This window comes from Zonotrichia leucophrys, chromosome 26 (assembly GCF_028769735.1).
Source record: "Zonotrichia leucophrys gambelii isolate GWCS_2022_RI chromosome 26, RI_Zleu_2.0, whole genome shotgun sequence".
Taxonomy (NCBI): Eukaryota; Metazoa; Chordata; class Aves; order Passeriformes; family Passerellidae; genus Zonotrichia; species Zonotrichia leucophrys.
Window position 1 is genome coordinate 2,840,717 of NC_088195.1, and position 24,498 is coordinate 2,865,214.

Sequence of the window (24,498 nt, forward strand, 5' to 3'; positions counted from 1 at the left end):
GCAGGGTGACCCTGCCACAGAGGGGTGGCATTGTCAACAGGGTGACACCGACAGCAGGGTGACCCTGCCACAGTGGGGGTGACAATGTCAGTGGGGTGGCACTGCCACGGCAGAGTGACACCAACAGCAGGATGACCCTGCCACAGTGGGGTGACACTGCCAGAGGGGTGGCATTGTCAGCAGGGTGACCCTGCAACAGCCAGGTGACACTGTCAGCGGGGTGGCGCCACCAGAGGGGTGGCACCGCAAGCGAGGTGACCCTGCCAGTGGGGTGACACCGCCCCAGGGGTGACACCGACAGCGGGGTGACCCTGCCACAGTGGGGTGACACTGTCACAAAAGGGTGACACTGTCAATGGGGTGACACCGCCCCAGGGGTGGCACCAGCAGCGGGGGCGAGGCAGAGGAAGTGCCCGGCGGTGCCAGCGGTGCCCGGGGCAGGCGGGGCGCGCTGCCAGCCTGGCACGGGCACTGCGGGGCCGCGCCACCGCCCGCTGTCCCCAGCGCCACCAGGGAGCCACCCCCGTGTCCGGATGTCCCCAAAGCTCCCCGGGAACGGCCCGGGGCGGGGGAAGCCGCAGGATTGCTGCCTCATTAGAGAGCAATTACCGCTAATTACGGCGTGGCAACGCCCAAAGCCGATCGGGAAATGGGAGCTGGGGCTGCTGGGTGCCCACAGGCGCGCACATCCCACACATCCCACCCCAAAAAACCCTCCGGAGCAGGGATGGGACACGGCTGGGTGGCTCCGTGCCTCAGTTTCCCCGGTTGAGGGGGCGCATTCTGCTCTCAGCCTCGCCCCTGCGGCACCCCACAGCGGTGGACGGGACACGGCTGGGTGGCTCCGTGCCTCAGTTTCCCCGGTTGAGGGGGAGCATTCTGCTCTCAGCATCGCTCCTGAGGCACCCGACAGCGGTGGATGGGACACGGCACGCTGTTCCGTGCCTCAGTTTCCCCAGTTAAGGAGGTGCATTCTGCTCTCAGCATCGCTCCTGAGGCACCCCACAGCGGTGGATGGGACACGGCACGCTGGAGCGGGGATGGGACACGGCTGGGTGGCTCCGTGCCTCAGTTTCCCTGGTTCAGGAGGTGCATTCTGCTCCCAGCATCGCTCCTGAGGCACCCGACAGCGGCGGATGGGACACGGCACGCTGTTCCGTGCCTCAGTTTCCCTGGTTCAGGAGGTGCATTCTGCTCTCAGCATCGCTCCTGAGGCACCCGACAGCGGTGGATGGGACACGGCACGCTGGAGCGGGGATGGGACACGGCTGGGTGGCTCCGTGCCTCAGTTTCCCCGGTTGAGGAGGCGCATTCTGCTCTCAGCCTCGCTCCTGAGGCACCCGACAGCGGTGGATGGGACACGGCTGGGTGGCTCCGTGCCTCAGTTTCCCTGGTTAAGGAGGTGCATTCTGCTCCCAGCCTCGCCCCTGTGGCACCCCACAGCCCCAGCGCCCCAAAATCACCCGCGGTGCTTCTGCCCCCGGTGGGCAGCGCCCCAATCCCGCGGACCCCCTCCCATAGGAACAGGAATGGGGTCGGTGCTGCCCCTGTGCCCCTGGTGCCACCAGGGCTTGGTGGCACCTGGCAGGGGGTGACCCTGTCCCTGCAGTGCCACTCTCGGCCATGCCACAGCCCGGGGCACAGGGCAGCTGAACTTTGGCCCCGTCACTCGCATTCCTGCGGGATCCCGCTTATCTGGGCGCGCCGGCCAGGCCTCAGGACAGCGGGGACACCAAGGACACCGGGCAAGGGGACAGCCCGACAGCGCTGCGCTCTGCAGACACTCTGGGACCTGCAAAACCCTCCTGGAGGTTCCTCCAAACTGTCCTGGGAGTCTCTCCAAACACTCCTGGACCTCCAAAACTCCTGGATCTCCAAAACTCTTTTGAGGGTTCCTCCAAACCCTCCTGGATATCCAAAATCCTCCTGGGAGTCTCTCCAAAACTCCTGGACCTCCAAAACCATCCTGGGGGTCTCTCCAAATGCTCCTGGACCTCCAAAACCCTTCTGAGGGTCCCTCCAAAACCTCCAAAACCTTTCTAGGGCGTCCCTCCAAACACTCTTGGACCTCCAAAACCCTCCTGGGGATCCCTCTGAACAGTCCTGAACTTCCAAAACCGTTCTCAGAGTCCCTTCTGGACCTCCAAAACCATCCTGGGAGGTCCCTTCAAACCCTCTTGTACCTCCAAAACCCTTCTGAGGGTTCCTCCAAGACCTCCAAAACACTTCTGGGGGTCCCTCTAAACAGTCCTGAACCTCCAAAACCCTTCTGAGTGTCCCTCCAAAACCCTCCCAGGGTCCTTGTAAATCCTTCTGGACCTCCAACACCCTCCTGGGGTGTTCCTCCAAACCCTCCTGAACGTCCAAAACCCTTTTGAGGGTCCCTCCAAGACCTCCAAAACCCTCCTTGGGGGTTCCTCTAAACCTTTCTGCACCTCCAAAACCCTCCTGGAAGTCTCTCCAAATCCTCCTGGTCATCCAAAATCCTCCTGGGGATCCCTCCAAGACCTCCAAAACACTTCTGGGGGTCCCTCCAAGATCTCCAAAACCCTCCTGGGGTCCTTGTAAATCCTTCTAGACCTCCAAAACTGTCCTGGGAGTCCCTCCACACAGTCCTGGACCTCCAAAATCCTCCTGGGAGTCTCTCCAAACCCTCTTGAACCTCCAAAATCCTTCTGAGGGTCCCTCCAAGACCTCCAAAACCCTTCTGAGGGTCCCTCCAAGACCTCCAAAATCCTTCTGAGAGTCCCTTCAAAACCCTCCTGTGATCCTTGTAAATCCTTCTGGAGCCCCAAATTCCTCCTGGGGTTCCCTCCACCCCCTCCCAGTGCCCAGCCCAGCTGTGGGTGCCACGTTCCGGCTGGCAGTGCCAGTGCGATGGCATTTCCCAGCTGTCCCCCGCAGGCTGGCACGCCGGTGGGCACAGCCCCTGCCCAGCCTCCCCCGTGCCCCGCAGCTCCCCCGGGCGTTCCGCGGCTCCGGGAGGCGCTGCCGAGCTCGGCGGGACCGGCCGGGCAGGGCGGGGGAGGCGCCCGGGGCTGCCCGACCGGTCCCGGCTGTTCCACCGGAGCCCCGAGCACGGCACGGCAGCCCCGGGGCTCCGGAGCCACCCGGGACCGCGGGGCTGCTTGGTCATGGTTGTCCCCAGCCCTGTCCCCGTGGATCATCAGGACCTCATCCCCCAGATCAGCTGAGGCTCAGCACCCACTGTGAAGAGTCCTGGACCTCCAAAATCCTCCTGAGGGTCATTAAAAATCCTTCAAGACCTCCAAAACCCACCTAGGAGTCCCTAAAAATCCTCCAGGACCTCCAAAACCCACCTAGGAGTCCCTAAAAATCCTCCTGGGCCTCCAAAAACTTCCTGGGTGTCTCTCCATACCCTCTAGTATCTCCAAAACCCTTCTGGGAGCCCCTAAAAACCTTCCTGGGCCTCCTGGGAGTCCCTCCAAACTCCCCTGGACCTTCAAAATCCTCCTGGGGGTCCCTACAAATAGTCCTGAGCCTCCAAAACCCATCTGAGGGTCTCTCCAAACCCTCCTGGAATCCTCCTGTGGGTCCCTGAATGTCCTCCTAGACCTTCAAAACCCTCCTGGGGAATCTCTCCAAAACCCTCCTAGGTCTCCAAAACCCTTCTGGGGGTTCCTACAAACAATCCTGGACCTCCAAAACATTCCTGAGGGTCTCTTCAAATGCTCCAAAACCCTCCTGGGTGTCCCTCCAAACTCCCCTGGACCTTCCAAAACCCTCCTGGGGGTCCCTAAAAATCCTCCTAGGCCTTCAAATCCCTCCTGGGGTGTCTCTCCAAACCCTCTTAGACTTCCAAAACTCCCCTGAGGGTCTCTCCAAACCCTCCTGGATGTCCCGAAAAATCCTCCTATACCTTCAAAACCCTCCTGGAGGTCTCTCCAAATGCTCCTGGATCTCCAAATCCCTCCTGGAGGTCTCTCCAAATGCTCCTGGATCCCAAAACCCCTCCTGAGGGTCTCTTCAATCCCTCCTGGGGGTCTCTCCAAAAGCTCCAGGACCTCCAAATCCCTCCCAGCTCCACTCCCACCCCACCTGTCCATGCAGAGGGATCTCCCGCCCCATCCTGGAGGAATCCAGCTGCCACAATCCCGGCTTTTCCCACCTGGATGCGACGCCCGGGCCTCGGTGCCACCGAGGAGCTGCCGGCAGCGGCTCCGTTATGTAAGGAAAGCTCGGGAGGGGGAAAACGGCGGCTCCCGGTGGCTGCGGCGGGAGGGGAGGAACGACAGCAGCGGGAGAGGCAGGAACGGGGTGCGGGAGAACCGGGAGGGTGCGGGAGGATGCGGGATGTTCACCAGGACAAGCCCCGGTTCCAGCCCCCAGGAATGGGGACGGACCGAGGAGGGGAGGGACGGTGCCGGGGATGGCGGAGGGCACCGGGATGGCACCGGGATGGCACCGGGATAGCACCGGGATGCCCGCACCGGGTCCTGCTCCTGCTCCCAGAACAAAGGGAGGGATGGATGCTCGGGAAGGCTCCAAAGGAACTCGGGGTCACAGCGGGGCTGGGGTTTGAATGAATGTGGGGAGAGGGGATGGGGGACACCGAGGGGACAGCACGGACACGGCACGGCGGGATCATGGACACGGTGTGGGAATCCTGGAAACAGTTTGGGGGGATCACAGACACAGTGTGGGGGGATCATGGACACGGTGTGGGAATCCTGGAAACAGTTTGGGGGGGATCACAGACACGGTGTGGGGGGATCATGGACACGGCACGAGATCATGAACACAGCGTAAGGAGATCATGGACACGGACACGGTGTGAGGGATCATGGACATGGCACGGGAATTAGGGAAACAATGTGGGGGGATCACGGACACGGCATGAAGGGATCACAGTCACAGCACAGGGATTATGGATGTGGCACAGGAGTTATGGACACAGCATGGGAATTATGGAAACAGTGTAAGGGGGGCACAGACATGGCACAGGGGGATCACAGTCACAGCCCAGGATCACGGACATGGCACGGGATCATGGACACAGCACGAGGGGATCACGGACATGGTGTGGGGAGATCACAGACACAATCCAGGATCATGGACACAGCATGGGGGGACCACAGACACAGTGTGAGGGATCATGGACACGGCACGTGGGGGTCAGGGACACAGCCCAGGATCACGGACACAGCCCAGGATGATGGACACGGCACGGGGTAACGGACACGGCACAAGGATTACAGAAATGGCACAGGAATTACGGATACAGGATGGGAATTAGGGAAACAATGTGGGGGGATCACGGACACTGTACAGGAGTTGTGGACAAGGCATGGGAATTATGGAAACAGCGTGGGGGGATCACAGACACAACCCAGGATCAGGGACACGATCCAGGGTCACAGATATGGCACAGGGGTTATGGACAAGGCATGGGAATTATGGAAACAGTGTGGGGGGATCACAGACACAACCCAGGATCAGGGACATGATCCAGAGTCATGGACATGATGTGGGGGGATCACGGCACAGGGGGATCACGGACACGGCACGGGGATTGTGGAAACAGCGTGGAGGGATCACTGACACAGCCCAGGGTCAGGGACACGATCCAGGGTCAGGGACACGATCCAAGGTCAGGGACATGATCCAGAATCATGGACACAGCCCAGGATCACGGACACGATCCAGAATCATGGACACAGTGTGGGGGAATCACGGACACGGCCCAGGATCAGGGACATGATCCAAGGTCAGGGACATGATCCAGAAACACGGACACGATCCAGGATCACGGACACGACCCAGGATCATGGGCATGGCCCAGAATCACGGACACAGCGTGGGGGAATCACGGACACGGCCCCTGCTCAAGGCCCCGGCCCATCCCCGGCCCGCGGCTGTTCGGAGCAGGGCGTCTGTCGCCGGGCTGCCAAACACACACAAAGGCGTCTCATTATCCCCTAATTAGTGCCTCGCCGGCTCCTGCAATTAACACCCGTGCAGGCGGCTGCTGTTGAGGTAAACAGAGGGTTTGAAGAGCCCTGGAGAGCCGGGGGGCCCCGGCGGGGTGGGGACCACCCATGAGCCCAGAGGGTCCCACTGCACTCCAGAGCCCTCAGGCTCCTCCGGGAGAGCTGGGCAGGGAACAGGGACACTTTCCCCCATCCCAGGCGGCTCCAAACCCCATAAACCCGGCCTTGGACGCTTCCAGGGATGGAACAGCCACAGCTTATCTCGGAAATCCATCCCAGGGCGTCGCCACCCTCACAGCCAGGAATTCCTTCCCAAATCCCATCCATCCCTGCCCTCTGGCAGTGGGAGCCATTCCTGCTTCCTGTCCCTCCATCCCTTGTTCCAAATCCCTCTCCAGCTCTCCTGGAGTCCCTTCAGGCGCTGGGAGAGGCTCTGAGCTCTCCCTGGAGCCTCCTCTCCCAGCCTGGCTCCAAGCAGGGATGCTCCAGCCCTCGGAGCACCTCCGTGACCTCTGGACCGGCTCCAGCAGCTCCACTTTCCCCAAAAGGAGCCCATGAGTCAGGAGCAGCTCGGGTCCTGCCCGGCCAGGTGTTCATTCCCTGCAAACATCAAAGGTCCGAAATGGCCTTTCTCCGGCTGACCCAGAAACGCGGATCAAGAGCTGCCTCATCCCTTAATTGAGAACTTGGTGACTTGGAATCTTTATTAAAGAGCTTTAGTGGATTCGCAGATTAAGGGCACAGCCCGGCCGCTGCCACCATCCAGCCTGGTTCCTGCCACCATCCTCCCTCCCTGCCACCATCCATCCTTGTCCCTGCCACCATCCAGCCTCACTGTCACCATCCAGCCTCATTCCCTGTCACCATCCAGGCTCATTGCCACCATCCAGCCTGGTTCCTGCCACCATCCTCCCTCCCTGCCACCATCCAGCCTCACTGTCACCATCCATCCTTGTCCCTGCCACCATCCAGCCTCACTCCCTGCCACCATCCAGCCTCACTGTCACCATCCAGCCTGGTTCCTTGTCACCATCCTCCCTCCCTGCCACCATCCAGCCTCACTGCCACCATCCATCCTTGTCCCTGCCACCATCCAGCCTCACTGTCACCATCCAGCCTCATTCCCTGCCACCATCCAGCCTCACTGCCACCATCCATCCTTGTCCCTGCCACCATCCAGCCTCACTGTCACCATCCAGCCTGGTTCCTTGTCACCATCCTCCCTCCCTGTCACCATCCAGCCTCTCTCCTGCCTCCATCCAGCCTCACTCCCTGCCACCATCCAGCCTCCCCCCCGCCACTATCCAACCTCACTCCCTGTCACCATCCAGGCTTATTCTTGCCACCATCCAGCCCAGTTCCCTGCCACCATCCATCCTTTTTCCCTGTCACCATCCAGGCTCATTGCCACCATCCAGCTTTGCTCCCTGTCACCATCCAGCCTTGGTCCTTGTCACCATCCAGCCTCATTCCCTGTCACCATCCAGGCTCATTGCCACCATCCAGCTTTGCTCCCTGTCACCATCCAGCCTCAGTCCCTGTCACCATCCAGGCTTATTCCTGCCACCATCCATCCTTTTTCCCTGTCACCATCCAGCCTCATTCCCTGTCACCATCCAGGCTCATTGCCACCATCCAGCTTTGCTCCCTGTCACCATCCAGCCTTGGTCCTTGTCACCATCCAGCCTCACTCCCTGCATGCCGGGGCCACCTCACCCTGCAGCCGCTGCTCTGGAGCCTTTTCCCTGCTCCAGCCTGGCTCTGGAGCTCTGGACAGGCCCTGGAAATGCTCCCTGTGCTGAATCAAACCAGAATCAAACCCAATCCACGCTGAAAAGCAGCACTGCCCGCCCAGAACATCCCAATCCTGGAGGATTTTCCAGCTTGGGATGGTGGAAGGAGCAGACAGGGCTGGAATGGGGGGTCCACACGTGCCCCCTCTCTCCCTCCATTTGCCTGCAGGTTTCCTTCAATCCGCCCGTGCCAGGAGAAGCAGGGATGTTTTGAGATCATCACTGTGCCGGGAGAAGCAGGGATAATTGTTTTGGATCATCAGGGATGTTTTGCATCATCAGGGATGGATGTTTTGGATCATCAGGGATGGATGTTTTGGATCATCAGGGATGGATGTTTGGGATCATCAGCTCCCCGCGGGGCAGTGGGAAGGGGCTTTCGGCGGGGCAGGACTCCCCCGGGTGGGCGGGGAGCTGCGAACGCTGCGGAGGAAGGAAGGAGGATGGAGAGGAGGCAGCAGCGCGCTCCTCCAGGCGCTGTTCCTGCCTGCTGCTGCTGCGGATGATGGTGTGTTTTCCAAGGAAAACAGGAGTGGGGGATGCTACTACCAAATCCTGGGAGAGAGAAACAGAGAGGAGAGGAGCGGAGCAGCAACGGAGCCACGCAGCCCCTTCCAGCCCAGTTCGGGGAGAAATCCCCAGCCCAGCTCTGGGAGAAACCCCCAGCCCGGCTTTGGGAGAAACCCCCAGCCCGGTTTTGGGAGAAACCCCCAGCCCAGCTTTGGGAGAAACCCCCAGCCCGGTTTTGGGAGAAACCCCCGTTCAGCTTTGGGAGAAATCCCCAGCCCAGCTTTGGGAGAAATCCCCAGCCCGGTTTTGGGAGAAATCCTCAGCCCAGCTTTGGGAGAAACCCCCAGCCCAGCTTTGGGAGAAACCCCCAGCCCAGCTCGGGGAGAAACCCCCAGCCCAGATTTGGGAGAAACCCCCAGCCCAGCTTTGGGAGAAACCCCCAGCCCAGCTTTGGGAGAAACCCCCAGCTCTGGGAGAAACCCCCAGCCCGGATTTGGGAGAAACCCCCAGTCCGGCTTTGGGAGAAACCCCCAGCCCGGGTGATTCCCAGGGGCACAGATGGAGCAGAAAACAGCCCCGGCCCTGCCTGCCTGGCTCAGGAGGCCTCGGGGGGATTGAAACCCCCTCAGTGCCCATCTGGGGTGGGTTTGTGCCCAGTGGCGTGGGGGATGTGGGCACCACAACACACACGGGCACACTCACCCGTGTCACGGTGACACATGGCTGTTGTCACTTGTCCCTTCCCCAGGGAATGGAGCAGCCACTGCTCAGCGGTGCCCTCGAGGCGTTGGCACCGTGGCATCGCCCAGGCAGTGCCAGCCATGTCCCTCACCCTCCTGCCCGTCCCTCCTCTGCCTCGTCCTCGCCAGCCCCGCGGCTGCTCCCGCCGGTTTCTATGGGAACTCGGCAGGAAAACGCGGCTTGCAGCGCCAGCCCGGTGCCAGCCGCTGTCACCCTGGCACCGCCTCTGCCACGGCCACCTCTGGGCACCCCTTGCCACTGCCCCTGTCCCTGTGAGGTGGCCCTGGTGGCCCAGCGCAGCAGGATGGGTGCCAGGGGGTCCCCTGCAAACACCAAAGTCCATTAAGGAAGGTTTTTGTGCTTCCCATGGGATTTTTAGCTCGGGAATTGTAATTCCTCAGCCAATCCCTCTCTGGGATCCTAATCCTGGCTCTGTGTCCCTGGCTTGGGGTGGGTGACAGGCCCAGGTGTCCCCCAGCCAGGCCAAGGAGGAAGGAGCTGGCTTGGGAAGCGTCTCCTGGCAAAGGGAAGGGGACAAGAGGGACAGGGGCAGGTCTGAGCAGGACAGGAGCTTCAGGAACTCTCCTTTTCCATGAGGACATGCCAGCAGGACCCAGGGGAAGGATCTGGAGCAGCCACACGAACACACTGAGCCCTGGGCACCCCAGGATGAGCTCGGTGCAGAGTGGGATTCACAGAGAGATTCATGGGGGGATTAATGGAGGGATCAAGGTGGGATTCATGGAGGGATCACAGAGCAATTCAAGGCAGCATTCACGGTGGGATCACAACAGGATTCATGGAGGGATCACAGAGCAATTCAAGGCAGCATTCACGGTGGGATCACAACAGGATTCATGGAGGGATCACAGAGGGGTTCAAGGCAGGAATCATGGTGAGATTCATGGAGGGATCACAGTGAGATTCACAATGGGATTCACAGAGGGATCACAGGATTCATAGAGGGATCATGGTGAGATTCATGGAGGGATCTCAGAGGGATTCAAGGCGGGATTCATGGTGGAATTCATGGAATCATGGAGAGATCTCAGAGGGATTCAAGGTGGGATTCATGGTGGGATCACAACAGGATTCATGGAAGGATCACAGAGGGGTTCATGGAGGGATCACAGAAGGATCCATGGAGGGATCACAGTGGGATGCATGGAGGGATTCAAGGCGGGATTCACGGTGGAATTCATGGAATCATGGAGGGATCTCAGAGGGATTCAAGGTGGGATTCATGGTGGGATCACAACAGGATTCATGGAAGGATCACAGAGGGGTTCATGGAGGGATCAAGGTGGGATTCATGGAGGGATCACAGTGGGATCCACGGAGGGATTCAAGGCGGATTCACAGTGAGATTCATGGAATCATGGAGGGATCACAGAGCAATTCAAGGCTGGATTCACGGTGGGATCACAACAGGATTCATGGAAGGATCACAGAGGGATTCATAGAGGGATCACAGAGGGATTCATAGAGGGATCACAGAGGGATTGAAGGCAGGAATCATGGTGGGATTCATGGAGGGATCAGGGTGGGATTCAGAACAGGATTCATGGCGGGGTCACAGAGGGATTCAAGGTGGGATTCACAGTGGGATTCATGGAGGGATCACACCGGGATTCAAGGCGGGACTCACGGTGGGATTTATGGAGGGATCACAGTGGGATCCATGGAGGGATCAGGGTGGGATTCATGGAGGGATCACAGCAGGATTCATGGAGGGATCTACAACATGATTCATGGAGGGATGCACAGGGGGATTCACAACGGGATTCATGGAGGGACGAATTCACAGTGGAATCACAGTGGTATTCCTGGAAGGATTCATGGAGGGATGCACAGGGGGATTCACAGAGGGATTCATGGAGGGATTCACCGCGGGATTCATGGAGGGACGAATTCACAGTGGATTCACGGTGGGATTCCTGGAAGGATTTATGGAGGGATGCACAGGGGGATCACAGAGGGATTCATGCAGCGATTCACGGTGGGATTCCTGGAAGGATTTATGCAGGGCTGCACCGCGGGCTCGGGGCGGGCTGCAGGCGCTCCTGCATTCACAGGAGCGGGAGAAGCCGCGGGGTGCTGCCGATGCCCGGCTGCAGAGCCGCCCGCAGCGCCGCAGCTCAGCCCGGAGCGAGCGCCGGATCCTGCAGCACCCGCCAGCCCCGGCTCCCTCCACCGCTCCCCCTCCCCGCACGCCGGGATTAACGGAGCGGCTCCCGCGGCCATCTGGAGCGGGGGGCGGCCCCCCTACCCCCCTCTACCCCCGAGGGACCGCGGGATGGCAGCGCCAGGTGCTGTTCGGAGCCCTCGGAGTGACCCAGACCCGCACGGAGGTACCGGAGTGCCCGGACACCCCAAGCCCGCGGTCAGCAGCGGGGTCCCGGGGGGAGAGGCCGGTCCGGCCCCTTCCGCTGGGGTTTAATGGACTCGTGGCGTATGAACATCCCCATCATGTGATGAATCAGAGGCTGCTTCCCTGCGAGCGGCGCAACAAAGCTGCGATTGAGGATGGATGAGGAGGGCTCGGGGCAGCGGCACCGCCAGACACCCCCCGGTGCAGGGGGGGCCCGGAGCGGCGGCGCTGCCCTTCCTCCCGGCCCTGAGGAGGAGGAGGAGGAGGCGGAGGAGGAGGATGGCGCTCCGCTCGCAGCAGGCAGCGAAACGAGCCGCGGAGCCCAGGGAAGGTCTCGGCTTTCCTGGGAAGCGCCAGACGACATCGCTCAGCCCCATCCATCACATCCCATCCCATATCCAGCGCTGGGGGTCCGGCCCTCCCGAGCCCCCCATATTCACCAGGATGGGATTTGGGGGTGCTGCGGGGTCTGGCCCCCCCGAGTCCCTCCCCTTCACCAGGATGGGGTTTGGGGGTGCTGAGCCAAAACCTCGGCGCTGCTCTGCCCCTGCACGGAGTCGGGGGGTTCCAAACCCGGGGGGTCCAAGCCCAGGGGGTCCCAGCCCGCAGCATTTGGGGTTTTGGGGGCACAAACCGGCTCGCTGCCCATAAACACACGGCGGGGACAGCTCGGGGGGCCAAAGCTCGGCACGATGGGCAGGGGGTGCAGGGGGAGCCCCTCGGGCAAACGGGGGGTGCCGGCCCCCATAGCGCGCCCTGGGGACCAGAGCGCAGCCCCCCCGCTTCCCTAAAAGAGCCCCCCCAGCACCCTGAGGGGCTGCGCTGCCGCTCCGCACCCGCTGAGGAAGAGGAGGAGGAGGAAGAGCGGAGGAGGAGGAGGAGGAGGAGGAAGGAGCCGCGCCGCAGGCACTCACCGTGACCGTGCGGGGCGGGCAGCGGCCGGTCCCCCCCGCGCTGCCTACGGGCGCAGCATCCCCCCGGCCGCCCCCAGCCCGAGCGGGAGCCCGAGCCGGAGCGGGAGCCGGAGCCGCAGCCGGAGCCGGAGCTGGGCATGCTCGGGGGCCACCGAGCGGCACGTGACGCCGGGCTGGCACCGAGCGGGGCGGGGGGGCCGCGCCGCCCCCACCGCCCCCCGCCCCCGCAGCCCCCGCGGGAACCGCGCTGAGCCCCCCCCGAGGGACCCGAGACCCTGCGAGGGCGATGCACACACCGAGCGCAGCCCCGCACCCCGCGGGACGCGAATGACACAGACTGGGGGGCAGCCTGGACCTGCACCCCAAAACCTGGGCACAGTCTGGACCCGCATGCCAGAGCCTGGGGGCAGCTTGGACCCGAATTCCAGAGCCTGGTCCCGCACCCCAGAGCCTGGGCACAGCCTGGACCCACATCCCAGAACCTGGACAGAGACTGGAGCCGTACCTCAGAGACTGGACACGAATTCCAGAACCTGGAGACAGCCTAGACACGAATTCCAGAAGCGGGGCACAGCCTGAACCCACATCCCAGAGTCGGGGCACATCCTGGACCCACATCCCAGAACCCGGGCATAGCCTGGACCTGCATCCCAGAACCTGGGCATATCCTGGACCCAAATTCCAGAGCCTGGGCACAAACTGGACATGAATTCCAGAACCCGAGCACAGCCTGAACGCACATCCCAAAGGTTGGGCACAGCAGGGACTTGCACCCCAAAACCTGGGCACAGCCTGGACCCACATCTCAGAACTTGGGCATATCATGGACCCGAATTCCAGAACCTGGGCACAGCCTGGACCTGCACCCTAGAGGCTGGGGGCAGCCTGGACCTGCACCCCAAAACCTGGGTACAGCCTGCACATGAATTCCAGAACCTGGGCACAGCCTGGACCCACATCCCAGAACCTGGGCATATCCTGGACCCAATTCCAGAACCTGGGCACAGCAGGGACCTTCACCCAAAATCTGGGCACAGCCTGGACCGAGCTCCCCTGCACATCCCGGTGTTGGGGACCCTGCTCCCTTTCCCACATCCCAACGCCCCAGATCCTGCACCCCAGCATTGGACACACTCCCCAGGCACCCCAGCACTGGGATGGGGGGCAGAGAGGTCCCCCGGATTCCTCCCCATCCCTGGCACCGTGCATCCCTTGGGACCCTGCACCTGGCAGGGCAGGGGAGCCCCTTTGGTGCCAGGCAGGTGTGGGACCCTCTGGAGCAGGGTGGGATCTGCACCCCGGGATTGTCACCTGTGGGGAGGGGATGGGTGGCAGGACAGCCCCCAACAGCTGAGCTGGTGGCCAGGATGGCACTGGTGGGGCTGGCAGGACCCTGCCCATGCCCTCAGCTCAGCCTGGTGGCTCCTGGAGCTGGGCACAGAGGCACCAACCCTGCAGATTGCTGCCCTACAGCCATGGCACCGTGCCCCAATCCATGGCACTGCCCTCATTCTGCCTGTCACAGCTGCCAGGCCCGTGCTAGCACCCTGCTGGCACCCTAATGACACCCTGATGGCACCCAGAGCCCACAGGGACCTCCCATCCCAGGCCTGGGGACAGCCATGGCACCGTGCCCCAATCCATGGCACTGCCTCATTCTGCCCGTCACAGCTGCCAGGCCCATGCTAGCACCCTGCTGGCACCCTGGTGGCACCCTGGTGGCACCTTGATGGCACCCAGAGCCCACAGGGACCTCCCATCCCAGGCCTGGGGACAGCCAGGGCGCTCCAGGAAGGGAAAACCGGCGGCTGCCCTTGATCCTATAATCCCCCATTAGCCACGGGGCTTTAGGGGCTGGCACCGGGGTGGCTTTCACTGATCTGCTGCCTCCTGAGTCCCCACAGCGTGGGGGACGCTGTCCCTCACTGCCAGCACACTGCAGGACCCCAAAATCGCATTGTCCCCACCCCAAGGCCATTGCCCTGCTCTGCAGGCACAGGGGATCCACAGGGGCTGCTCCATCTCCCACTGTGCTCCTGCTCCCCAAAAAGAGCCCAGGAGAAAGTGGGGAGCTCTCAGGGGAGCCCCCAGGCAGGCTGAGCACGCCAGTTTGGTGTCTGGTTATTCCCTGCTCCCTTTGTTGCACACCAGGAGCAGCCCCATCCCAAAGCCACAGGGGCCTCTCCTCCTGCAGGCAGAGCTGGGGACAGGATTGGGATGAAAAATCCCAAATTTTGGGGTGGGAGCACTGGGTGCTGCCCAGCCACACTCCGGGCTGGGGGTGCCTGCTGTGCCCTGGAGCTTCCCTTCTGCACAGCTGGGCCTGGTGCCACCCCTCGGTCCCCTGGGCACCAGGTGGGGCTGGCAGGAGCAGCCCCAATCCCATTCCCTGCTCTGCTGTGACATCCCCAGGTCTTGGGGCACCCACAGAAGGGGCTCCCTGTCCCCAGGATCACAGCTCCAACCCCACCAGGAAGCTCCTGGAACAGCCCCAGTCCCATTCCCTGCCCTGCTGTGACATTCCTGGGTCCCAGCACACACAGGAAGGTTCCTGAGGTCGCAGCTCCAACCCCACTGGAGGCTCCCGGAGCAGCCCCAGCCCCGTCTGGAGCTGCCTCAAGGTCACTGCCCAGATTAGAGCGGTTGTTGCCGGCGCTTTGCCCCGGCCCGCCGGGGATCTTTGCTCCCTTCGCCGGGCTTTTATGGCTGTCTGGGCACACAGGGAGCGCTCCGGGAGCCAGAGAGGGACGGGCCCAACGATCCCGTCTGGAGCAGCCTCAGCGCGCCAGGCGAGGCGCAGCCTGCAGCTCCCAGCCTGTCTAGACGCCAAAATCGCCTCGCCGCGGCCCCAGTCCCAGCGCTGGAGGCAAAAAAAGGGGCGAGAGGGAATGGGGAACACCCCAGTGGGATGAACCGGGAGCAGCGCCTCGGGCTGGAGCCCCACCGAGCCCCGGGGACCCTCCGCTCCTCCGCGCAGCATCCCAGAGCTGCAGGAATTCCCGGAGGAGCTTTTCCCTGCGGGATGACGCGGGGAAGGAGGTGGCTGCCTCGCCCACCCCAGCCCGGAGCATCTCCGAGGAGCATTTTTGCATTTGGGATGGGCGTTTGGAGCAGGAGCTGCAGGTGCAGGGCTCAGAGCTGCGGCTGTTCCTGCCCCATCCAGGGAACATCCCGGGCTGCAAAAACTGCAAAAACTGCAAAAACTGCAAAAACTGCAATCCCGGGCTGCAAAAACTTCTCCCTCTGCACTTTCTCACTTACTTGATGAAGTAGAGGCCGCCGTGCATGGTGGTGTCCACCTCCCAGCCTCGGGGCAGCCCTGCGGGGACAGGCAGGAGCGGGGTCACCCTCGCTGTCCCCTCCAGGAGGGTGAGGGCAGGCACTGAGGGGCGATGGTGACACTTTGTGCTGCTCTCACCAGGCTCAAACCGCATTTTTGGAGGAGTTTGAGGCCCCTCCTCATCAGAGACCCCAGAAAGGAGGGGAAAATCCACCAGGAAAACCCAGGCTGGGGAGAATCAGCATCACCTCGTACAACCCCCCCAGTCCCCCCAGGTGCCAGCAGCTCCTGCTGGGTCAGTTTTGGGGGGTCTCCTCTGCACCCCCGGGGGATTTCAGTGCACATTTCCCAATGCCAGGCCCAGGCTCACCTGCGCAGGAGAAGTGCCCGCTCTGGACGGCGTAGCCCGAGCCCGGGTGCACCCAGCTGGTGGATTTGGTGTCGTCGCTGCGAGGGACAAGGACCAGAGGGGGCTGTCAGCACCCCCGGGGGGCTCTGCAGCCCCTTCCCCATCTCTGGGCACCGCGGGGGACTTCTCGAGTGGGGTTTAGAGGGGAAACTGTGACAGCGGTGCCGGCAAGAAGGGAGGATTTGAGGCCAGCAGAGGTGGCTGGGATGGTACCGAGCCCCCCACCCTTTGCAGCCCCCGGATCACTCAGCCCGCACCCCCAGCCCCAGCAGAGCCCCCTCCCCAGCCCTGGCAGGACCGTACTTGATGAAGAAGATCCTGCCGTCCCCACAGACGCCGTAGGTCCACCTGCCCGGCAGGTCCAGCCAGTCGATGTCATCCCCCATGGGGGTGGCACGGGGGGCACGGGGGGCACGGGGGGCACGGACAGCGCCCGCCTCACCCGGGCAGCGCCGGGCAGCGAGTCCCGGGCTGGCCCCGGGAGCAAAGGCTCAGCTCAGCCCTTCTTCCACCACCAGCCCGGCTCTGTTTGCTCTGAATAACCCGGCAGGGAGGGGAAAAGCGAAAAAAAAAAAAAAAAAAAAATTCCCGGCCAAACCCATGGAGTTTAACCCCTTCGGAGCCGCGGGGGTGCGCACTCCCCGTGACTCTCCAGGGCCAGCTCGTCGCTGCTTCCTCCAGTGCCTGCTCGCTGTAATTACCACCCATTAACTCGAGGTGAGTAATTACGGAGTGGTTACTTCCCTCTCCTGCTCGTTTGGAACAATGTCGGATTCTTGCGGGCCCGTCTGATGTCGCAGCCAAGCCGAATGTAGGGCACCGTGATGATTATCTGCGGCGCTCCCGGGGCTGCCCACCGGGCCTTTGCTCTCGCAGCCCTCAATTAAAAGTCTTTCAAGGCCAAAGGTGGGGTCTGGGAGGCACCTGGGCCGCTGCTTGAAGGAGCCAATTTGCCCTCCTGCCTCAGCTTTGCGCCTTTGTGAAGCTGCTCGTGGCACCAGCAGGGAGATGCTGGCTCGGGAGAGGCCCCAGAGGTGGAAAAGAAGGAAAAAAATTAAATTTAGCGCTTCCCAAAAACTCCCTGGTTCTCAGAGAAGGGATTTTAGGGTTATTAAAGTTGGAAGAGACTTCCAAAAATCGAGCTGAATGTTTGAGCACCACCACGGCTGCTGAAGCGTTTTGGGGTTTTTCCTGCTCAGTCCCCACATCAGAGCTGGGATTTGGGGAAACCAGTTCCCCGAAAGCTTTTCCTGGTGTTCTTTGAACGGCTGGGGGAGAAAAACACGTCTGGTTGGTGCCTTTGGGAGAGCAGCTGATGGCACCGGGCGCTGCCACCGTCCTGGGCACTGCTTCAGCAGGAAAACTCCATTCCAGGGGCATTGTTTCACCTGGAAAAGCTCAATTCCCTGGGCATTGTTTCACCTGGAAAAGTTCCATTTCCTGGGCACTGATTCACCTGGAAAACTCCATTCCAGGGGCATTGTTTCACCTGGAAAAGCTCAATTCCCTGGGCATTGTTTCACCTGGAAAAGCTCAATTCCCTGGGAATTGTTTCACCTGGAAAAGTTCCATTTCCTGGGCACTGTTTCACCTGGAAAACTCCATTCCAGGGGCATTGTTTCACCTGGAAAAGCTCAATTCCCTGAGCATTGTTTCACCTGGAAAATCTCTATTCCCTGAGCATTGTTTCACCTGGAAAAGCTTTATTCCAATTGTTTCACCTGGAAAACTCCATTTCTTGGGCATTGTCTCACCAGGAAAAGCTCAATTCCCTGGGAATTGTTTCACCTGGAAAAGTTCCATTTCCTGGGCACTGCTTCACCAGGAAAACTCCATTCCATGGGCACTTTTTCACCAGGAAAAGCTCAATTCCCTGGGCATTGTTTCACCTGGAAAAGTTCCATTTCCTGGGCACTGCTTCAGCAGGAAAACTCCATTCCAGGGGAATTGTTTCACCTGGAAAAGTTCCATTTCCTGGGCACTGATTCACCAGGAAAACTCCATTCCAGGGGCATTGTTTCACCTGGAAAAGTTCATTCCATGGCCATTGTTTCACCTGGAAAAGCTCAATTCCCTGAGCATTGTTTCACCTGGAAAAGTTCACCTTTTCACCTGGAAAAGTTCAATTTTTCTGGGCATTGTTTCACCCAGAAAATCTCTATTCCCTGAGCATTGTTTCACCTGGAAAAGCTCCATTTCCTGGGCATTGTTTCACCTGGAAAAGTTCTATTCCCTGAGCATTGTTTCACCTGGAAAAGCTTTATTCCAATTTTTTCACCTGGAAAAGTTCCATTTCCTGAACATTGTTTCACCTGGAAAACTCAATTCCCTGGGCATTGTTTCACCTGGAAAAGTTCAATTTCCTGGGCATTGTTTCGCCTGGAAAATCTCTATTCCAATTGTTTCACCTGGAAAACTCCATTCCCTGGGCATTGTTTCACCTGGAAAATCTCTATTCCATGGACACTTTTTCACCAGGAAAAGCTCAATTCCCTGGGCATTGTTTCACCTGGATAACTCAGTTTCCTGGGCATTGTTTCACCAGGAAAAATCCAGGGGCATAGTTTCACCTGGAAAAGCTTTATTCCAATTGTTTCACCTGGAAAAGTTCCATTTCCTGAACATTGTTTCACCTGGAAAACTCAATTCCCTGGGCATTGTTTCACCTGGAAAATCTCTATTCCAATTGTTTCACCTGGAAAACTCCGTTCCATGGACATTGTTTCACCTGGAAAAGTTCACCTTTTCACCTGGAAAAGTTCAATTTTTCTGGGCATAGTTTCACCTGGAAAATCTCTATTCCAATTGTTTCACCTGGAAAACTCCATTCCCTGGGCATAGTTTCGCCTGGAAAATCTCTATTCCAATTTTTTCACCTGGAAAAGTTCAATTTCCTGAACATTGTTTCACCTGGAAAACTCAATTCCCTGGGCATTGTTTCACCTGGAAAATCCAGGGGCATTGTTTCACCCGGAAAAGCTTTATTCCAATTGTTTCACCTGGAAAAGTTCAATTCCCTGGGCACTGTTTCACCAGGAAAAGCTCCATTCCAGAGGAACCTGGGAACACCAGCACAGGTTTTTGTTTCCATGCAATCCCAGACTGGTTTGGGTTGGGAGAGACCTTAAAGCTCATCCAGTGCCAAGGGCAGGGACATTTCCACGTCCCAGGTTAATCCAAGCTCTGTCCTGGACATTTCCAGGGATGGATTTCCAGTATCTGGATTTCCATGGGTGACTCTGCCATGTTCCCAACGCCAATCCCAAACTCCCACCCACATCCATCCATGACCGAATTCCTCATTTTTCCCCCAAAGAAGGAACAAGACAGAGAAGTGCAGGGATCTGGGATTGAGGGAAACAAACCAGGAGCTCAGGCCGGAGCTGGTTCAGGGCTGTGGTGGCTCCCAAATCCCATCCCCTCCCAAACCAGGCGGATTTGCTGCCTTTTCCTGGGATAGCAAAGCCTTGGGGACACCAGGGACAGGAAGGGGACAGCGGGGTGAGAGGGAATGTGTCCTGTGGGAAGATGCATGGCCTTGGACAGGGATGCTGGTTTGGGGGATGAGGATTTTCCTTTTCCCCTTTCATTCCCTGATTTTCCTTTTCCCTCTCATCCTTTCCTTTTGCCTTTCTCCTCCCTTTTCCCCTTTCCTTTCCTTTCCTTTCCTTTCCTTTCCTTTCCTTTCCTTTCCTTTCCTTTCCTTTCCTTTCCTTTCCTTTCCTTTCCTTTCCTTTCCTTTCCTTTCCTTTCCTTTCCTTTCCTTTCCTTTCCTTTCCTTTCCTTTCCTTTCCTTTCCTTTCCTTTCCTTTCCTTTCCTTTCCTTTCCTTTCCTTTCCTTTCCTTTCCTTCTCTTTTCCCTTTTCCTTTTCCTTTTCCTTTTCCTTTTCCTTTTCCTTTTCCTTTTCCTTTTCCTTTTCCTTCCCATTTTCCTTCCCTTCCCTTTTTCTTTCCTTTTTCTTTTTGAATTTTCATTTCCTTTCCAATTTTCCTTTTTCCTTCCCTGCCAGCCCCGATGTCCCCAAGGAGAAGCCACCAGCTGTCACCTCCTCCCCACCATCCCCAGCCTCCAAACCACGCTGGGACCCGGGGACCAAAGGGAGGGAAGGAGAAGGGATGTGCGGCGAGGGGACAGCGCTGTCACCGCGGCAGGGAGGACACCGAGCCCGCGGTGACCCGGCCGGGTGACACAGAGCCCGGCCGGGGGACACCGAGCCCGGCCGGGTGACACCGAGCCCGGCTGGGTGACACAGAGCCCGGCCGGGTGACACCGAGCCCGGCTGGGTGACACCGAGCCCGGCCGGGTGACACCGAGCCCGGCTGGGTGACACCGAGCCCGGCCGGGGACATTTCCTGCTGGCTGCGGTGGCTCAGGCTCCAGGAATGTCACAGAACCGGGCCCTGCCCCGCGCCAAGGGGCGGCTGCTGCTCCCGCCCTGGATTTTCCTGTCCCAAAACTCATCCAGAGGATGGAGGGGGCGGTGGCACCTTGGGGACAACCTTAGGTGGCCTCGGGGACAACCTCAGAGGGGGCGGTGGCACCTCGGGGACAACCACAAAGGGGGCGGTGGCACTTTAGGGACAACCTCAGAGGGGGCGATGGCACCTTGGGGACAACCTCAGAGGGGGCGGTGACACTTTAGGGACAACCTCAAGGGGGTGGTGGCACCTTGGGGACAACCTCAGAGGGAGCGGTGTCACCACCTTCTGGACAAAATATTCCCGGGCGGTGGCAATTGGGGACAACCTCAGAGGGGGCAGTGGCACCTTGGGGACAGCCTTAGAGGGAGCGGTGGCACCTCCGAGACAACCTCAGAGGAGGCGGTGACACTTTGGGGACAGCCTCAATGGGGGCGGTGGCACCTTGGGGACAACCACAGAGGGGGCGGTGGCACTTTAGGGACAACCTCAGAGGGAGCGGTGACACCTTGGGGACAACCTTAGAGAGCGCGGTGGCCTCGGGGACAATCTCAGAGGGGAAGGTGGCAATTGCAACCTCAAGGGGGTGGTGGCACCTTGGGGACAACCTCACAGGGGGCGGTGACACTTTAGGGACAACCTCAGAGGAAGCGGTGGCACCTTGGGGACAACCTCAGAGGGGGCGGTGACACCTCGGGGACCACCTAAGAGGTGACACTTTAGGGACAACCTCAGAGAGAGAGCGGTGGCAACTCGGGGACAACCTTAGAGGGGACGGTGGCAATTGGGGACAACCTCAGAGGAGGCGGTGGCAATTGGGGACAACCTCACTGGGCGCGGTGGCTCTTTGGGGACAACCTAAGAGGAGGCGGTGGCACTTTGGGGACAACCTTAGGTGGCCTCGGGGACAATCTCAGAGGGGACGGTGGCAATTGCAACCTCAAGGGGGAGGTGACACTTTAGGGACAACCCCAGAGAGAGCGGTGACACTTTAGGGACAACCCCAGAGGGGGCGGTGGCACCTTGGGGACAACCCCGGGGGGGCGGTGACAATTGGGGACAACCTTAGGTGGCCTCGGGGACAACCTCAGAGGGGACGGTGGCAATTGCAACCTCAAGGGGGTGGTGGCACCTTGGGGACAACCCCAGAGGAGGCAGTGGCACCTTGGGGACCACCACAAAGGGGGCGGTGACACTTTGGGGACAACCTAAGAGGGGGTGGTGACACTTTAGGGACAACCTCAAGGGGGTGGTGGCACTTTGGGGACAACCTCAGAGGGGGCCGTGACAATTTAGGGACAACCCCAGAGGGGGTGGTGGCTCTTTGGGGACAACCTCAGTGGGGGAGGTGACACTTTAGGGACAACCTCAGAGGGGAGGTGACACCTTGGGGACAACCTCAGAGGGGGAGGTGACAGTTTAGGGACAACCCCAGAGGGGGTGGTGGCTCTTTGGGGACAACCCCAGAGGGGGTTGTGGCAACTTGGGGACAACCTTAGAGGGGACGGTGACAATTCGGGGACAACCTTAGAGGGGACGGTGGCTCTTTGGGGACAACCTTAGGTGGCCTCGGGGACAATCTCAGAGGGGACGGTGGCAATTGCAACCTCAAGGGGGTGGTGGCACCTTGGGGACAACCCCAGAGGGGGCGGTGACAATTGGGGACAACCCCAGAGGGGGCGTGGCCTCGGCGCCGGTGGCGCGTCCCGCACGGTTCTGGCGCCCCCTTCTGGCCAAAACATTCCCGGGAAAATAAAAAAGCCGGGAACGCGCTGGGAGCGAGGGACGCGGGGCTGGCACTGTCCCCAAGGTGTCCCCTCGGCGCTGGCATCGCGGAATGCCCGGACGGGGAGGATTTGAGGATTCAGGGACGGAAGGGACAATTCCGGTGTCCCGGGGGGTTCCAGGTGTCCCTTGGGCACCTCCGGGCATGGAGCGGGCACGGGTTCTGTGGGGATTCTGTGCCAGGCTGGCATCACCTGCGTGTCCCTGGCACCGCAGGGGTGACCCTGGGTATGACCCTGGCACTCCAGGCGTGTCCCTGGCATCACAAGTGTGTCCCTGGCACCGCAGGTGTGTCCCTGGCACCGCAGGTGTGTCCCTGGGTGTGTCCCTGGCATTCCAGATGTGTCCCTGGCACCACAGGTGTGTCCCTGGCACTGCAGGGGTGTCCCTGGGTGTGCCCCTGGCACTGCAGGTATCCCTGGTGCCACAGGTGTGCCCCTGGCATTGCAAGTGTGTCCCTGGGTGTGTCCCTGGCACTCCGGGTGTGCCCCTGGCACTGCAGGTATGACCCTGAAACTCGAGGTGCATCCCTGGCACGGCAAAGGTGTCCCTGGCACCACAGGTGTGTCCTTGGCACTCGAGGTGTGTCCCTGGCACTCCAGGGCTGTCTCTGGTATTCCAGATGTGCCCCTGGCACTGCAGGTGTGACCATGGGTGTGCCCCTGACACCACATGTGTGTCCCTGGCACTCCAGGTGTGCCCCTGGCATTCCTAGTGTGTCCCTGAATGTGTCCCTGGCACTGCAGGTATGACCCTGAAACTCGAGGTGTGTCCTTGGCACGCAAAGGTGTCCCTGGCACCACAGGTGTGTCCTTGGCACTCTGGGTGTGTCCCCGGGTGTATTCCTGGCACTCCAGGTGTGTCCCTGGCACTGCAGGGGTGCCCCTGGGTGTGCCCCTGGCATTCCTAGTGTGTCCCTGGGTGTATTCCTGGCATTCCAGATGTGTCCCTGGCACTCCAGGTGTGCCCCTGGCGCTCTGGGTGTGCCCCTGGCATTCCAGGTGTGTCCCTGGCACAGCAGGGATGTCCCTCGGTGTGTCCTTGGCACTCGAGGTGTGCCCCTGACACCACATGTGTGTCCCTGGCACTGCAGGTGTGTCCCTGGATGTGTCCCTGGCATTCCAGGGGTGCCCCTGGCATCTGGAATCTTCCTTGCAGCTCTGCCAATGTTTTTCCACCTGGATTTTCTTTGCCAGCTCCTCGTTCCACCCCAACCCAGCCGGAATCACCCCAGGAAGGAGCAGGAGCTGAACCCCAAAGTCCTGCCTGGCACAGACCCCACCGTGCCAACGGGCCAGAGCCAGGGAGGCGCCTGGCACGCACAGAGGGCACAGCTGGCACCGAGTCAGTGATGCTGGGGAGCGTTTTGGTGGGATGGGGAGGGAGGAGCAGGGATGGGAAAGGAAAAAGGAGAAAGGATGGGAAAATGGGAAAAGGACAGGAAAAATGGGGGAAAGGAGAAAGGGAAAAGGAGAAAGGGGAAAGGAGAAAGGAAAGGAAAAAGAGGGAAATAAAAGGAAAAAGGGGAAAGGGAAAAGGGGAAAGGGAAAAGGAGAATGAGAAAGGGAAAAGGAGAAGGAAAAAGGGGAAAGGAGAAAAGATAAAAGGGAAGGAAAAAGAGGGAAAGAAAAGGAAAAAGGGGAAAAGAAAAGGGGAAGGAAAAAGGGGGAAAGGGAGATGGAAAAGGGGAAGGAAAAGGGGAAAAGAAAAGGAAAAATGGGGAAAGAAAAGGGAAATGGGAGAAAGAAAAGGGAAGGAAAAAGGGGAAAGAAAAGGAGAAAAGGGGAAGGGGGAAAAGGAGAATGAGAAAGGGAAAAGGAGAAAGGGAAAAGGGGAAAGGAGAAAAGATAAAAGGGAAGGAAAAAGTGGGAAAGAAAATGGAAAAGGGGGAAGGGAAGGGAAGGGAAGGGAAGGGAAGGGGAAGGGAAGGGAAGGGAGAAGGGAAGGGAAGGGAAGGGAAGGGAAGGGAAGGGAAGGAAAGGAAAAGGAAAAGGAAAAGGAAAAGGAAAAGGAAAAGGAAAAGGAAAAGGAGCAGGCAAAGCTTTTATCCCAAGGGCAGCTCCAATAATTTTTTCCTAATTTCAATTTTTTTTCCTAATTTCAATTCCTTTATCCCCTCCAAAATAATCAGAACAAACCCTGGGTTAAACCCACTCAGAGCCCAAAATTAAATCCCAAAAATTCTTCATCCCATCCTTTGGGAATCCCTGGAAAAAATCCAATTTATTCCTCCAGCCCAATTTTGGGATAAATTCCCAGCTCCTGTCAGGAATTCCCTGCCCTAAAACCCAAAAAATCCCAACCCAAAATTGAATTTTCCCCCAA

General features: G+C 59.7%; 1 protein-coding gene across 1 annotated transcript in view; it reads right to left on the minus strand.

The window, feature by feature from the left end:
- The window catches only part of PLEKHA6 (pleckstrin homology domain containing A6), a 59,134-nt gene extending 46,700 nt beyond the window's left edge, over window positions 1–12,434 (minus strand). The window contains exon 1 of the mRNA XM_064732831.1: window positions 12,281–12,434. The gene's annotated coding sequence lies outside the window, so the exon portion shown is untranslated. The remainder of the gene's footprint in view (window positions 1–12,280) is intronic.
- Window positions 12,435–24,498: the final 12,064 nt, after the last annotated feature.